This window comes from Pelophylax lessonae (assembly GCF_965119305.1).
Source record: "Pelophylax lessonae genome assembly, chromosome: 6".
NCBI lineage: Eukaryota > Metazoa > Chordata > Amphibia > Anura > Ranidae > Pelophylax > Pelophylax lessonae.
Genome location: NC_138773.1, coordinates 226589960 through 226602620, shown reverse-complemented (window position 1 = coordinate 226602620; position 12661 = coordinate 226589960).

Genomic DNA, 12661 nt, shown 5'->3' with positions numbered 1-12661 from the left:
ATGAGCACCAGAGCTAAGTAGCTCAGAGACGCCCTACACGTGGAGCGCGGGTCGACGGTGACACGGTCGGATCACCCTTCAATCACTTGCCCAGAGAGGGAGAGCACTGTACGCAGCAGGACCGGCGGGATCAGTGACGGACCGCCAAGGAGTGGGTGTAGTTACCGCTCCTGAGAGAGAAAGCTCGGCAGACAGCAGAACCGGCGGGGTCAGTGACGGACCGCCAAGGAGGTTGCTCACCCACCGCTCTTGAGGGAGAGAGCACTGCCTGCAGCAGGACTGATGGGATCAGTGATAGTCTGCTAAGGAGATCGCTCACCTACCGCTCTGTGGGAACCTAGGCGGAGACTCACGGGAACCTCCAGGGAAGACAATGCCGAGACGCTATATGGCAGGAGCATCAAAGAGGTAAACCTTGGAAGAGGTGAGCAGACATTTTATCTTACAAATAAAACCTGCTGGAGGTTCACTAGCAGTTAAGTCCTTACACGGCAGCAAAGTAAGTAAGAGGAGCCTGCTAGAAGTGTGGTGCATTCAAGGAAAACCCATCAGTGTCTCATAGATAATATGACATTGTCGAAAAGGCGCAAGGGAAGAAAAAGCTTGGGAAAAGAGCCGGTAAACAATAAAGCAGAGGGAGAAATAAGGCGGTTCTTATCAAAAAAAACAACCAGGGAAGGTGAGATGGCAGAGAGGAGGGAGGAGATACAGACTGACCTAGAGACTAGTGATATGACCGATTCTCGGGTCACCTCACCTTCAGGAGAATCCAGTCTGGTGGGGCAGGACGAGAGTCAAAGAGGAGATTTGAGCCCCCTAGTAAACCCCCAAATTGCAACCCAGACAGCCGAGCTAAAAGCCATCTTGAGTGCATTACCCACTAAATTGGATATGGAACAAATTATTGAACGAGTGGAGGAAACGCACCGCAGGGAGATGCAGTTGGTGAGAAAGGAGATACAGGTGTTGGCTAACCGGGTAGCAGAGGATGAAACAACAATAGCTTTAATTAAAGACCGGGTAACGGCTTTGGAACACGCAAGAGATTTACAGGAAGAAAGTGAAGGAACTATTTATATACAACTTGAAGATCTCGAAAATCGTAGTCGTCGAAATAATCTAAGGATTCGGGGCTTACCTGAGACGGTAAAGCAGGAACAGCTTATAGATGTAACTAAGCAGGTGTTTAAAAAAATTATGGGGGACAAATTCCCGGCACAGCTGGAGGTAGAGAGGATACATAGGGTGTTCGGCCCTAGAAGATCAGAAGACAATCCGAGGGATGTGATATGTAAGCTTTATAGTTATGTACACAAAGAATCCATTCTGAGACTGGCCTGGGGCATGAAAGAGCTAAATTATGAAGGGACACCCATAAAATTTTTTTCGGATATCGCTAAAGCGACTCTACAACGACGAGCTTTGTTAAGGCCACTACTAGACCTGGCCAGGAGGCAAGGTTGCACTTATAGATGGGGATTTCCCTTCTCCATAACATTTTGCAGGAGTGGACATTACTTTACCCTGCGGAGAATACAGGAGAAATATGCACTGTTTACATTTCTGGGCACGGAACCCATAGATATCCCTAATTGGATGGGGCCCCTCGGGGTGAATAACAGAGGAGGGGATCATCGACATACAGAAACCCAGTCTTTAGGAAGAAAATGAAGAGAATAAATGAGATGTGGAAGCGAGGAGAAGAGGGGGGCTAGAAGATTCCCCCCCTTTTTCCTTTTTTTTTTTTTTTTTTTTTTTCTTCTTCCTCTGTCCTAGTGACGCACGGACAAAGAAAGGGAAAACTCTGTGCTCTTTTTTTGTGATTTTTTAAAAAAAAAAAAAATAAATAAATAAGTTTTTTTTTTTTTTTTTTTTTTTTCTCAGAGGTGGACAAATGATGCACTGCAGCTGATGGAAGTGCCCACAATGGTGGGGGGGAGTAGAGAGGTTTTGGGAAGAGTCAAGGAATAAGGGGTGGTAATAGAGCAGAGGGTATTTTTTTTTCTTCTTTTTTTTTTTTTTTTTTACACATAATAACACTAATAATAATACTAGTAAAAGGGGTTTTCTGTTGGGGTCCATAGCACGTAACGGGGATCTTGTTGTTTTTTTTTTCCCCCCTGAAGCACGGGGTGGTTTTCTTTGGTTCTTTTTTTTGTTTTTTTTTTCTCTCACATTAAATTGTGCATAAGACACGGGTTTTTTTTTTTTTTTTTTTTTTCACGATATGTATATGAAGGGGTGTTCTCTTTTTTTCCCCTTCTCTTCATAGAGACACGGGTATGGGGTTTTTTTTTTTTTTTTTTTTTTTTTTTTTCTTCCCCTTCTCCCTCCCTCCTTTGTGGGGGGACCTAGGAAACTAAAGAACCAGTAGCCTGATCACCTCTTCGTGTTTTTTTTTTTTTTTTTTGGGGGGAATGGGAGAGAGGGGGGTGAAAGTATAAACTTAATAATTTAAACTGAAGTCTCACTGTAGATGTATCTGAGCATATTAGAAGATTGTATGGAAGGGATATGGGTCCCTTCCCCCCCCCCCACCATATGGAGCGAGTGCTGGGATATTGCTGTATAAAAGTATAAATTTATTTGTATTGTAAATTTAGATGTATTTGAACATTAGAAGATGGGATAGAAGGGATATGGACTCCCTCCCCCACCCTTTTTTTTTTTTTTTTTTTGGGACCATTGAAACTAAAGAGTCAATATCCTGCCCCTACCTCTCTTCCAGGGGGAACAGGAGAGAGGGGGTACTGTTGTACAAAAGTATAAACTTAACAGTGTAAATTTGAGTTTGATTGCGGATGTACTTGAATACACTAGAGGAGCGGTTAGGAGGGATATGGGAATTTTTTTTCCTTTTTTTTCTTTTTTTTTTTTTTTTTTTCTCTTCGGGGCAAGAGGAAAGGAAGAGGAGGAGAGAAACTTGAAGAAAAGTGGACTGGTATGAGCAATTAAGATCCTGGGAGTACAACGGGAGTACGACAGATAAAAGGGGCGAAAAATGAAATTTAAGGGCGGGGGGGGGGAGAAGCGGCGGGGGGATTTACTCATTGGCCTCTTCCGCTCACTTCCCCATTTAGGTAAACACACAAATGGCATTAAAGTGCCGTGTGTAAAAAAAAAAAGAATAGATATTCTTCCCACTGAGGGAGCAGCGGAGACGAACCTTGGTCCTTGCCGTTGACTCAGAGGGATTAGTTAGGGGAAGAGGAATATATCTGGGTATTTGGGGTTTTTTTTTTTATTTATTTTTTTTTTTTTTTCTCTGTGTGTTTTTCTTGCTCCCCTCCCGTCCTCCCACCCTCCCGGGGATGGACGACATAAAACTCATCTCCCTTAATGTGAAGGGATTAAATATCCCAGAAAAGAGACGAGTTCTATTGATGGGATTAAAACGCCTCAAAACAAGCATAGCTTTCATTCAAGAAACGCACTTTAAGACAAATAAATTACCATACCTCAATAGTGGAGCTTTCCCGTATGTATATCATTCAACCAATATGCAAAGTAAATCTCGGGGTGTATCGATATTGATCGCTAATAGTATACCATGGACATATCAAGAAAGTAAAATTGATGTAAATGGCAGATTTTTGTTTCTAAAGGGTAAAATAGGAGATATACAAGTTACAATGGCAACATTATATGTACCGAACACCCAGCAGGATAAGTTTATTGCCAGAACACTGTCGGATTTGAGGGAATTTGCAGAAGGCCAACTACTTTTGGGGGGGGATTCTAATATCTCCCTGACACCAGTAGTGGATACTTCCAATGGGCTATCAGTAACCCCACAGGGAATAGGTAGAAGAGTGGTAAAAATCTTACATAGAGAACAGCTAATAGACATCTGGCGACTCCAACACCCTTCTGAGAAAGAATTCTCATTTTACTCAAATCCTCATAAAAGCTACTCCAGGATTGACTTCTTCCTGGTCCCCCATGCCCAACTCCAGGCGGTTAGGAATACAGGGATAGATAACATCAGTTGGTCAGACCATGCCCCAATTTCAATGACCTATAGCTTGACCTCCATTAATTCACATAAACAACGTTTCTGGAGATTAAACGAAAGCCTTTTACAAAACCAGGAGGTTCTAATGGACGTAGTAAAGGAACTACAAAATTATTTTGAGATTAATGACCGAGCAGAATGTACGATAGGTACTCTCTGGGAAGCACATAAATCGGTAGTAAGAGGGGTACTAATAAAGCATGGGGCTAGAATCAAAAGAGAAAGAAATAGTAACCTAAAGGCATTATTAGAGAAATTAAAGAATCTAGAGAAGAATCATAAGCAGAAATCATCAGCACCTTTACTAGCAGAACTAATATTAGTCAGAAAACAGATAACAGATTTACTCCAATACAAGGCAAAAGCAGCACTACAAGTATCACAAAGATTCTCATACGAATCGGCAAATAAATGCGGGAAAATGTTAGCAAAGACAGTGCGGGATCAGAAGGGGAGGTCATATATACCTTATATAGTGGCGCCAGGGGGGGAAAGGAAAGCACTCCCGGGACAGATAGCAGGGGAATTTGAATCTTTCTTCTCTGCCCTATACAATCTGACGGATGATGAGAATATTGAGCAAGAGATAGAAAATTACCTGTCACAATCTGGTCTACCAGTATTATCGCAGGAGGCATGTTTGGCTATGGAGACAGACATTACGCAGGAAGAAATCCAGCAAGCTCTGAGATCAATGAGACAGGGGAAAGCGCCGGGCCCGGACGGGTTATCAAACCAATATTACCACACGTTATTTCACATACTGGGCCCATATTTGGGAAGACTATACAATGGGGTCGATGCAAATGAGATCTGGGCTAGAGATACCCTGACAGCCCATATCTCATTGATCTTAAAAGAAGGGAAAGACCCATCGCAGTGTGGGAGCTATAGACCGATATCTCTCCTAAACGTGGATCTAAAAATATATACTAAGATACTCGCTACAAGATTAACAAAATATATGCCAAACATAGTACATTTAGACCAGGTGGGGTTTATGGCAGACAGGGAGGCAAGGGACAACACGACTAGAGTGCTCAATCTGATGCAGGTGGCCAGCTCGTCTGGGACCCCCTGCGTCATATTGAGCACAGATGCGGAGAAAGCATTTGACCGGGTGAAATGGTCTTACATGTTTTCAGTCCTAAAACACATAGGAGTAGGAGAGTTAATGTTACAGAAAATAGCAAAAGTCTACTCAAACCCTACAGCAAGAGTAAAAGCAAACGGAATTCTTTCAGACCCCTTTGTAATAAAAAACGGCACAAGGCAGGGATGCCCGTTGTCTCCCCTCCTGTTTGCCTTATCGCTGGAACCCCTACTGTGCAGAATTAGAGCAAACCCGGACATAGGGGGGATAAAGCTGAAACAAACACAATATAAAATCGCCGCATACGCCGACGACCTTTTGTTTACGATAACAAACCCAGAGATCTCGCTGCCGAATTTACTGAAGGAAATTGAGCAGTACGGAATACTTTCCAATTTCAAAATAAATTATGGAAAATCGGAGGCAATGGGGGTGGGTATCCCAAAGTTGAAATTACCTATATTAAAAGCTAGTTTTAAATTTAAATGGAAGGATTCGGCGGTGAGATATCTGGGGACGTATGTACCTACAAATTTATCTAAGGTCTTTGAACTGAATTTCCCGCCATTGTTAGCAGAGACGAGGAAGATGCTGGGACAGTGGCAAGGAGGGCTGCAATCCTGGTTTGGGAGATGTAACTTATTGAAAATGAATATCCTCCCTAAATATTTATACCTTATGCGAGCATTACCGGTAAAAATACCAAATAATTTCTTTAAGAGTGTACACACATTATTTATCAAATATATATGGGCAGGGAAAAAGCCTCGTTTAGCCCGTAGTACCTTGGTAGTGTCAAAACAGTACGGGGGTCTAGCATTACCAGACGTACGCAAGTATTACCACGGTATACACCTAAGCAGAGTACTGGATTGGTGGCACCAGTCCAGTACAAAACTTTGGACGCAAATAGAACAAGCGCAAACCATAGTGGATTTAAAGAGGGCACTATGGTGTTACCCAAGTCTACCTGGAAATCTGAAATCCCACCCAATAATAGGTAATACGCTTCGTATAAGTCATTATCAAGGTATTCAACAAAAATTAACAACTATGGATTCACCCTTAGTCCCAATAATAGGAAATCCCAAATTCATTCCGGGCATGGAGGGGAAAGAGTATATAAAATTGAAAGAAAAAGGGCAGGTACAAGTATCAGCCTTTTTGATAGAGAAAAAGTGGCCCTCGATTGCAAAATTAAAAGAGGAAGGGGGACCATTTGGCCTACCCTTTTGGCAGGCTAATCAGTTGCACCATTTTCTATCATCGATACCGAACCCAGAGCGATTTGATAGCCCACTGACGGAGTTTGAGAGATTATGTGAAGAACGAAGGAGTGTTACGCACACTTTAGCAACTTCATATAAATTATTAACCACACCAAAAGAGTTGATGAATTGGCCATGGATAGAGAAATGGAGAAGTGAGCTAAACCGTGAGCTCACCCAGGAACAAATAGAAAGGATTCTTAGATTTACTTTTAGACCTGCAAGATGCGTTAAATCCCAAGAAACAAATTTCAAGATACTTACCAGGTGGTACAATACACCGGATAAAGTACACAAATGGTATCCACAAGAGACAGATAAATGCTGGAGGTGTAGGAAGGAGAAGGGCACAATTTTACATATCTTTTGGTCATGCGAAGTAATAAGGCCCTTTTGGTCGGAGGTAAGGAATTTGACCCAAACCTTTACAGATTATAAGATAGAGGAGGACCCAGCCTTTTTCCTATTCCATCTTTCTGAAATTCCAATTGGAAAATATGAGAGGTCAATAATACCTTTTCTATTAGATGCTGCAAAGGCATGTATCCCCTTACTGTGGAAAAAAACACGAGCGCCATCAATTTCAGACTGGGTACGGAAGGTAGAAAATATTAGTAGAATGGAAGACTTGATCTTGTCCTCACAACATAAGCAGGAAAAATATAATAGCATCTGGGATAAATGGAACCTGTTTATGTTATCAGAGGTAGGCAGACGACTTTTTGTCGGCTAAGAGGGCTCGATAGAGATCCTGTTTATGTTATCAGAGGTAGGCAGACGACTTTTTGTTAACTAAGAGGGTTCGATAGAGGACTGGAGATAGGGGGGGGGGGCGCGTCGGTCATCTACGGGAGGGGGGGATTGGGAGGAGGAAATGCTTGTTTGGTAATTCTGTTTTTTAAATAAGGAATTTTTTTTTTTTTCTCTTTCCTCTGTGGGGGGTGGGGGGGTATAATAAACTGGGCAACAGCATTGGGATCAGGTGCCAGACGGGCTAATATATGAAGGCTGAAATACCATCTTGAGATATAGTGAGAGATACCTATGAGGATGTACTGTTGCCATTGTGTTTATGTTCTGGGAATTTGTTGAATCTTTATGTCTTGTTAATTTTTGTATGAAATGATTTAATAAAACCATATTTGAAAAAAAAAAAAAAAAAAAAGCCTATGGGTGGTCCAAGCAGCAAAGGTGCCCATTGTCACGTGTCTAAGGCTCCATGTACACGGACATTGTAAATGGCCGTTTAGGAGCAGTTGGGCGTTTTTTTCAGAAGCCCCTGAACCCACCTACATGTTATCTTATCTGTCCATGTACACAGGGTCGTTTACAGTCATTTGCAGGCAGTTGAGACCAGGGACGTTTTTTGGAATGCAATTATTTGCGTTCGAACGTGTGTTTCCCGGTGTTTCAAACGCAAAAACGCGACCGAACGCGGCCAAACGCGACTGAACCCGATGACCCGCGTTTAGCGTTCGCATTTTTCCATTTTAAAGGGGAATAATTTTTTTGACCTCTAGGAACGGTTCTAAACGCAAACGCCCGCTAAACGCGGGTGCAAACGCGACCTAACGGACGTTTCAAACGTCCTAAAAATTACAGCATTCAAAGGGACTTTTAACAACGTCCCATGTACATGGAGCCTTAGAAAGGATCCAAGTCACCTAGTTTACTGAACATCAAATTGCTTTATTTTACCAAAAATATATAATATTATTTATTTTCTGGCTTTCAACCGCCACGTTCTCAGTTTAGGGCGATACATTGATGTCTGTGGGTACAAATTCCATTGAGTATAGCACATAAACTAGTGTAACAGATCAAATGAAATCAAATAAATATAGTAAAACACTAAATACATTCAAATATTACAATATTACGCATCAAGATGATACCACATTGAGATATGAGGTTATTTCCAGGGCATTAGTCACAAAGCAAAGGCACAGGGACACAGAGATAAAAGTATGTCCTATTGGTTATTATTAAAGTCTCATATGGTCATATTCAGTAATAATCCAACCACATTTCTGGTTGTGCCAGTATTCAGAGCCAGGATAAGGGAGTGGGAAAGAAGGGGCAACTTTAGGTAAATTTTATTTTCAATTAAATAAACCTATTTTATTGTTTTTTTCAGAAAAAATATAGAAATCCTATCTATTTTAAAATGTTTTAAATATTTTTTTGTCTCAGAAGGACACTTCCTCCTGCGTAATAAACCATTGGTAAGGGGGGAGAAGTTCTTTGCCCTGGGCACTGCATGACCTTGTCGCAGCACTCTGTGTAATAGATGTCTGCTGTAATAAATGCTTATTTGTAAAATAAAAATTTCATACAAATAATTTAAAAAGTCAGTTTATAAACCTATTAACCCCCTCCGTCCCAAAAAACAAAACAAAAAAAAAACACGCACACACAATTTACTAAAAACCATTATTTTTTTCTTTTAAATGTAGATGGGATTTAGATTTAGCTCCTTTTAAACTTCTTATCTTTTAAATGAGAATGTCTTGCCCTTTGTATATTATCAGTGTTTTCATATTTCAGATGTAGATAATTTGTATATGTTTTATAGTACACTGCCTTGCATAAAGGTCATCATCATTTATTTATACGATGCAGCAAATTTGTCAGCACTGCAGAGAATGTGGACAATGACATTAAAAATAAAGGAATGAGAAGAACAAATATACAAGACTCACACTGGCAATTTTGTTACATTAACAGTGACATTTTATTAATGGGAAAATGAAGCCACAATTGGTTTGCTCTCATGTAATTTTCCTCAGATGTTGAAGTTACTTTAAATCTTCATGATCAGAGGGCCAAGAGAACCAGAGGATTGGTGGAGTAAGTAGTTTTAAATTACATTGTAACCTCCTGTGTAAAATGATATTTATCCGGACACAACCCAATCTCCAGGTTATTGATAGTCCCTGCCCACTTTACAGAAAAGACGCAGTTCTCCCAATTACTTTTATTAAAATAACCAAGATTTCCTCCATGGAGCCGCCTGCAAGCAGATCATGGTAGACTATGTTTCTTAAAGCGGAGTTCCGGCCTCAAATACCTTTTTTAACTAAAAATACCCTTATAATACTAATCCATCGCCCTTTACAGAACCGCTATTCTCATACTTACAAGGTGTATAGTATTGGATTTTAGTCAAAATCTTACTTTTAAAAACACTGTCTGAGTGCGGCCATCTTGGACGTGGGCATCTGAAGCCGCAGTGTAATCTGCTGTGTCCTTCCTGATTCCAGGGAGTGTTCTGAGAGTTCTTCCTGATTCCAGCCTCCTGGGAGTGATGACAAACAGCTCCCAGGATGCAATGCAAAGGCGGAAGTGATGTCGGTGACCGTGGCCACAGAAGGGGGCAGAAGGAGGAAGTACAATCAAAAATGCCCTGAAAATAAGGTATGGGACCCCCGAAAAAAATTAAAAATGCCCAATTGTTGATCAGCATAGCAAGCACTCCAGGAATCACTAAAGTTGCAAAATAGGCCGGAACTCCACTTTAACTAGCGCAACTAGGCTGCATTTATTATACAGTCAAGGTTGAAATAGTGTCCCACCCCCTGCCAAAACACCACAATCCAGTTAAAAAAAAAAAATCTTGTGTTTAACAGTTTAAAAAAACAAATATACTGTACCTTACAACCAGCGTCTACACAGGAATAGGATGTGTGAATAGGAGGTGATGTTTTGGTCCTTTTGGTGAGACTTTGGGACCAATGAGTATCCATAAATTCACAGGAAGGCCCTCCATCATAGTGCAGGAGAATTTTCTTGCAAGATTTGGCATCCTGAGCATCCCTGTAATCCCACCAGAAGGATCGATACCTCTCACCTAGGCCCCATGGGCGGAAGCTGGGTGTAAGTATATGCATAGTTTTGGTATAGGTGAGGGTAGGCCAGCATATAAAACACAGACAATTTACCAAAACCTAAGACTTAAGTGGGGCACACACTATAAGAAAATTGGGGCGACCGATCATCTGTTTCACAGCAAATCGGAATCAATGAACGAAAATCCGTACGAAAATTCGGAATCAGCTGTCGAAAGTTGCCTACACACTATACAAAAATCGAACGAAAATTCTTTGGACAAAAATGTTTGCCTGATTTTCTAGCCTAGGGGTATTATTAAAAAACACATTTAAAGCAATTCACTAAAGTCCACAATAACAAATGTTATTAGGCTATTTCCTGTGCTGGATGAATGTTTTTTCTTTGGTTTAAAAATACAGCATTTTGCCACTAGATGGCACTAAGATACTCAGCCCCATCTAGTGGCCAAATGCAGTATTTCTCATTTTATATGTATATGTGTAAAAAAAAAAAATAGGTGCAGTTCTTCATTTGGTCTTTAATCCCTTAACCTTAGCTTTTTAAACTGAAGAACAGAGTCAAGAGAAGAAAAATAACCAAAGTTCTGCTTATAAATAAAAACAATATATATATTTTATGTTTTGAAAGCATTTTTGCACACCATATTTTGCCATGTCTGTCTTTTGCTTTACATTGTGGTTGGATTGCCTTATTTTATTATAAGCACAGCAGTTCATGCAGTTTACAATCATTTAGAAGGCATTCTTTAATCTCTCTCTCAACAGTACGCCCTTATGGCATTTTTCACACGGTGTTCCATCAGATGGATCACAAATAAACTGCAATGTATTCATATGGGCGGCCTGATGTAAGTGGACGTGTGTCCGTTTACAGTGATTTACATCTGATTACATTCAGGTTCATTGGACAATAAATTTGCATCCAGATCTGCTTTTGAGACCTGAAAGGATGCGAGTGGATATAGGTAGGTGTACATCCAATCACATTTGCCCACACAAAAGGATTACACAGGTTCTTTTTTCTCCATCACAAGTTGGGGGGAAAAAACAGAAGATACATAAATGTCACATATGTTCTTTTTTTGAATCAAGAAAAGTTTTCTTGAAACAATAAAACACAGAACAAATAATAAAGAAAACATAATACAGACAAGGTACTGCCTTACAGATACAGTTGAGCATCCACAACCACAACATACTTCCAGCAATAAGCATAAAAAATAGAAAGAAGGAATAATAACCATCCCATCTATTCACAGAATAGTTAGTACAGTGCCCACACCGACATAGATGTTCAGGATAAACACCCTTCCTTTAATAACAGTTGGTAAATTTCACAGTCATGTACAATAATAGTGGAGAGCAAACCTAGCCAATGAATAGTCTGTCCATCACCAGATACAACGGGCTCAAACCTGGGTCATCCAACCAAGGACCTCATAAGTTGTCAAACTTGCGGGAGCGGCCCCTGTTAGATAAACTTCTCTAATCTTAGGTTTTCCCCCCATACAGTGTATCCATTCTTTGGGTGAAGGAGAATCTATAGACTTCCAGTTTCGGAGTATTACCGTCCGGGCTTGGAAGAGTGCTCTGGCTACCGCCTCTCTCGTGCAAGTTGGAAATCATCCAGTATGCCCAAAAAGCACATTTTGAGGTCAAGTGGACTTTAGGTCTGGAACACCTAATTGATGGTACGCAGCACTCCCACCCAGTATAGGTGGAGCTAGGGGCATCTCCAAGTCAAGTGGATCAAATCCCCATGACCTCCGGGAACACTTGCCCCACATTGGGGAATCTAAGATACCTATGGTGTGTACTCTGACTGGTGTAAAGTGCACCTTTCAGAGCTGGTAGAGCTGCATGAGCCTTTGTGTTACATTAAGGGAACATTGCGGCACTGCCTGTAAGGCCTCCTCCCATTGATCATCTCTAAAAGGGCCAAGATCCTTCTCCCATCTCTCGCCAGCCATCAAGAGAAACAAGGTTAAAAAATTAGTCAGTAGCATTGCATAGCATCTAGAAATAAATCCCTTGGTGGAGACGGTTTTAGGCATCATATTAAAACACTGGTGTAGGAGATTGCTGCCATTCTACCACAGAGCCCTGTGCCACCACAGCATGCTGAAGGCCTCTTTCACATGATCGGACCAATTGGGCTTGCCTGTCCATTTTCAGGCAGACCTGCTCATGCCACCCATTCTCCTCTATGGGGAGGCGGATGTCAGCGGACATGTGTTCGCTGACACCCACCTGGCATCGATCCAAAAAGATTCGCTGAAAACAGACGGATGATGATACATTTGCCATCCATCTAGCGGGTCTGATCGGATGGGTTTAGATGAAATTGGACAGGCCGTTTTCATCCTGTAGAGTAGAGCGGGACTCTCTGCACAGTGAGTGGAAACTGACCTGTCATCTGTCTGCTCAGCGGGGA